The following is a 4,997-nucleotide window of genomic DNA, read 5'->3' as shown; positions in this document are numbered from 1 at the left end:
CAATGATTCATTAACTTTATTTTTCGTCCTTATTCACTTTTATTCCTGTGTGTCTGTCTTTCTTTGTTTAGCAAGTGCTTGATCCCATTCACAACAAAACTGTAATCACCCAATCAAACAACAAGCCCATCAGCAGAACTGTCTTGATTTTGATGCCGCAGCATTCCTCAGGTTCACAAGTTAGTTGCCAAGAACTCAGTCCTGGTCGTCTATCCTCATCCTCCAGACTCACCCTATCCATTTCCCGTAATGCTGATGCCTGGATTCCGCACAATGAAGAAACTTAAGTTGATGAGTCCCCTAAAGAGGTACTGGAAGTAGTGAGTCCTCATTTAAATACATTTTGCTAAGTGTGGCTTTTTTCCCGGATTTGCTTTTTGGCTGTTTGGGGGGTGTCAAACTTGTTTGCGCTTGGGTTAACGGGTCTTGGCTGGGCCATTGCTGGCAAGGTCTATTAAGGGATGAAATTGGTTAGGAGGAAATGGGAGTTGAAAACGTTTAGGCGTTATTGCTCGCTTGCTTGTCATAGGGTTGCTGTCTGTGGGGCTTCTAGGGTTTTGGGGTCTGTGAGCACGGCTGCCGCATTTCTAATGTTGATTGCTTTTGTTTTGCAGAAAATCCACGCCGGGAAACTCCAGTTGGGGCCCTGCTGCAGAACGCTTTAGGACACTGTGAATTCCAGGTGGAGCCAGCCCTCAAACACAAATTACAGGTAATATAAGAGTTTGGATGGGAGGTAGTATAATGGAGTATTAGGAGAGGCGAGAGAGTGACAGTGGTACTAGTAAAGTCCTAGGACTCTTGAATTAACAAACTCTGTGACAGGCATTTACTTTGGAAAACATTTGGCCAATTACACGTGAACGTTTAGGCATTATTATTGCTTGCTTGCCTGTCTTAGGGGTGCTGTCTGTGGGGCTTCTAGGTTTTTGGGTGTGGGTTTTGGGGTCTGTGAGCACGGCTGCCACATTTCTAATGTTGATTGCTTTTGTTTTGCAGAAAATCCACGCCGGGAAACTCCAGTTGGGGCCCTGCTGCAGAACGCTTTAGGACACTGTGAATTCCAGGTGGAGCCAGCCCTCAAACACAAATTACAGGTAAGATAAGCGTTTGGATGGGAGGTAGTATAATGGAGTATTAGGAGAGGCGAGAGAGTGACAGTGGTACTAGTAAAGTCCTAGGACTCTTGAATTAACAAACTCTGTGACAGGCATTTACTTTGGAAAACATTTGGCCAATTACACGTGAACGTTTAGGCGTTATTATTGCTCGCTTGCCTGTCTTAGGGGTGCTGTCTGTGGGGCTTCTAGGTTTTTGGGTGTGGGTTTTGGGGTCTGTGAGCACGGCTGCCACATTTCTAATGTTGATTGCTTTTGTTTTGCAGAAAATCCACGCCGGGAAACTCCAGTTGGGGCCCTGCTGCAGAACGCTTTAGGACACTGTGAATTCCAGGTGGAGCCAGCCCTCAAACACAAATTACAGGTAAGATAAGCGTTTGGATGGGAGGTAGTATAATGGAGTATTAGGAGAGGCGAGAGAGTGACAGTGGTACTAGTAAAGTCCTAGGACTCTTGAATTAACAAACTCTGTGACAGGCATTTACTTTGGAAAACATTTGGCCAATTACACGTGAACGTTTAGGCGTTATTATTGCTCGCTTGCCTGTCTTAGGGGTGCTGTCAGTGGGGCTGTGTATACAAGAATGCACGCAGGAAGAAGAGGACACCGACCTACCTGAGGAAAGTTCTCCTCAGTTACCAGAAGTACTACCGACTGAATTTGCAGAGTATGAGGACGAGTTCTGCTTCCCTGACAGCGAGTTCTGAAAATGAGTCAATGATTCATTAACTTTATTTTTCGTCCTTATTCACTTTTATTCCTGTGTGTCTGTCTTTCTTTGTTTAGCAAGTGCTTGATCCCATTCACAACAAAACTGTAATCACCCAATCAAACAACAAGCCCATCAGCAGAACTGTCTTGATTTTGATGCCGCAGCATTCCTCAGGTTCACAAGTTAGTTGCCAAGAACTCAGTCCTGGTCGTCTATCCTCATCCTCCAGACTCACCCTATCCATTTCCCGTAATGCTGATGCCTGGATTCCGCACAATGAAGAAACTTAAGTTGACGAGTCCCCTAAAGAGGTACTGGAAGTAGTGAGTCCTCATTTAAATACATTTTGCTAAGTGTGGCTTTTTTCCCGGATTTGCTTTTTGGCTGTTTGGGGGGTGTCAAACTTGTTTGCGCTTGGGTTAAGGGGTCTTGGCTGGGCCATTGCTGGCAAGGTCTATTGAGGGATGAAATTGGTTAGGAGGAAATCGGAGTTGAAAACGTTTAGGCGTTATTGCTCGCTTGCTTGTCATAGGGTTGCTGTCTGTGGGGCTTCTAGGGTTTTGGGGTCTGTGAGCACGGCTGCCGCATTTCTAATGTTGATTGCTTTTGTTTTGCAGAAAATCCACGCCGGGAAACTCCAGTTGGGGCCCTGCTGCAGAACGCTTTAGGACACTGTGAATTCCAGGTGGAGCCAGCCCTCAAACACAAATTACAGGTAATATAAGAGTTTGGATGGGAGGTAGTATAATGGAGTATTAGGAGAGGCGAGAGAGTGACAGTGGTACTAGTAAAGTCCTAGGACTCTTGAATTAACAAACTCTGTGACAGGCATTTACTTTGGAAAACATTTGGCCAATTACACGTGAACGTTTAGGCGTTATCATTGCTTGCTTGCCTGTCTTAGGGGTGCTGTCTGTGGGGCTTCTAGGTTTTTGGGTGTGGGTTTTGGGGTCTGTGAGCACGGCTGCCACATTTCTAATGTTGATTGCTTTTGTTTTACAGAAAATCCACGCCGGGAAACTCCAGTTGGGGCCCTGCTGCAGAACGCTTTAGGACACTGTGAATTCCAGGTGGAGCCAGCCCTCAAACACAAATTACAGGTAAGATAAGCGTTTGGATGGGAGGTAGTATAATGGAGTATTAGGAGAGGCGAGAGAGTGACAGTGGTACTAGTAAAGTCCTAGGACTCTTGAATTAACAAACTCTGTGACAGGCATTTACTTTGGAAAACATTTGGCCAATTACACGTGAACGTTTAGGCGTTATTATTGCTCGCTTGCCTGTCTTAGGGGTGCTGTCTGTGGGGCTTCTAGGTTTTTGGGTGTGGGTTTTGGGGTCTGTGAGCACGGCTGCCACATTTCTAATGTTGATTGCTTTTGTTTTGCAGAAAATCCACGCCGGGAAACTCCAGTTGGGGCCCTGCTGCAGAACGCTTTAGGACACTGTGAATTCCAGGTGGAGCCAGCCCTCAAACACAAATTACAGGTAAGATAAGCGTTTGGATGGGAGGTAGTATAATGGAGTATTAGGAGAGGCAAGAGAGTGACAGTGGTACTAGTAAAGTCCTAGGACTCTTGAATTAACAAACTCTGTGACAGGCATTTACTTTGGAAAACATTTGGCCAATTACACGTGAACGTTTAGGCGTTATTATTGCTCGCTTGCCTGTCTTAGGGGTGCTGTCTGTGGGGCTTCTAGGTTTTTGGGTGTGGGTTTTGGGGTCTGTGAGCACGGCTGCCACATTTCTAATGTTGATTGCTTTTGTTTCGCTGAAAATCCACGCCGGGAAACTCCAGTTGGGGCCCTGCTGCAGAACGCTTTAGGACACTGTGAATTCCAGGTGGAGCCAGCCCTCAAACACAAATTACAGGTAAGATAAGCATTTGGATGGAAGGCATTATAATGGAGTATTAGGAGAGGCGAGAGAGTGACAGTGGTACTAGAAAAGTCCTAGGACTCTTGAATTAACAAACTCTGTGACAGGCATTTACTTTGGAAAACATTTGGCCAATTACACGTGAACGTTTAGGCGTTATTATTGCTCGCTTGCCTGTCTTAGGGGTGCTGTCTGTGGGGCTTCTAGGTTTTTGGGTGTGGGTTTTGGGGTCAGTGAGCACGGCTGCCACATTTCCAATGTTGATTGCTTTTGTTTTGCAGAAAATCCACGCCGGGAAACTCCAGTTGGGGCCCTGCTGCAGAACGCTTTAGGACACTGTGAATTCCAGGTGGAGCCAGCCCTCAAACACAAATTACAGGTAAGATAAGCGTTTGGATGGGAGGTAGTATAATGGAGTATTAGGATAGGCGAGAGAGTGACAGTGGTACTAGTAAAGTCCTAGGACTCTTGAATTAACAAACTCTGTGACAGGCATTTACTTTGGAAAACATTTGGCCAATTACACGTGAACGTTTAGGCGTTATTATTGCTCGCTTGCCTGTCTTAGGGGTGCTGTCTGTGGGGCTTCTAGGTTTTTGGGTGTGGGATTTGGGGTCTGTGAGCACGGCTGCCCCATTTCCAATGTTGATTGCTTTTGTTTTGCAGAAAATCCACGCCGGGAAACTCCAGTTGGGGCCCTGCTGCAGAACGCTTTAGGACACTGTGAATTCCAGGTGGAGCCAGCCCTCAAACACAAATTACAGGTAAGATAAGCGTTTGGATGGGAGGTAGTATAATGGAGTATTAAGAGAGGCGAGAGAGTGACAGTGGTACTAGTAAAGTCCTAGGACTCTTGAATTAACAAACTCTGTGACAGGCATTTAATTTGGAAAACATTTGGCCAATTACACGTGAACGTTTAGGTGTTATTATTGCTTGCTTGCCTGTCTTAGGGGTGCTGTCTCTGGGGCTTCTATGTTTTTGGGTGTGGGTTTTGAGGTCTGTGAGCACGGCTGCCACATTTCCAATGTTGATTGCTTTTGTTTTGCAGAAAATCCACGCCGGGAAACTCCAGTTGGGGCCCTGCTGCAGAACGCTTTAGGACACTGTGAATTCCAGGTGGAGCCAGCCCTCAAACACAAATTACAGGTAAGATAAGCATTTGGATGGAAGGCATTATAATGGAGTATTAGGAGAGGCGAGAGAGTGACAGTGGTACTAGTAAAGTCCTAGGACTCTTGAATTAACAAACTCTGTGACAGGCATTTACTTTGGAAAACATTTGGCCAA

General features: G+C 45.9%; 2 long non-coding RNA genes across 2 annotated transcripts; both read left to right on the top strand.

Moving 5' to 3' along the window:
- Positions 1 to 608: 608 nt before the first annotated feature.
- LOC147728854 (uncharacterized) lies at positions 609 to 1,482 on the top strand. The gene is made up of 3 exons (XR_015309581.1): positions 609 to 712; positions 1,000 to 1,097; positions 1,385 to 1,482. It is a non-coding gene; the product is annotated as an uncharacterized LOC147728854 (long non-coding RNA).
- A 964-nt stretch (positions 1,483 to 2,446) lies between these two features.
- On the top strand, positions 2,447 to 3,306 carry LOC147728853 (uncharacterized). Its single transcript, XR_015309580.1, has 3 exons — positions 2,447 to 2,546; positions 2,834 to 2,931; positions 3,219 to 3,306. It is a non-coding gene; the product is annotated as an uncharacterized LOC147728853 (long non-coding RNA).
- The last annotated feature ends 1,691 nt before the right edge of the window (positions 3,307 to 4,997 follow it).

The sequence above is a fragment of the Lissotriton vulgaris genome, chromosome 3_1, assembly GCF_964263255.1.
Source record: "Lissotriton vulgaris chromosome 3_1, aLisVul1.2, whole genome shotgun sequence".
Lineage (NCBI taxonomy): Eukaryota > Metazoa > Chordata > Amphibia > Caudata > Salamandridae > Lissotriton > Lissotriton vulgaris.
This window is presented reverse-complemented; position numbering and strand designations above follow the sequence as displayed.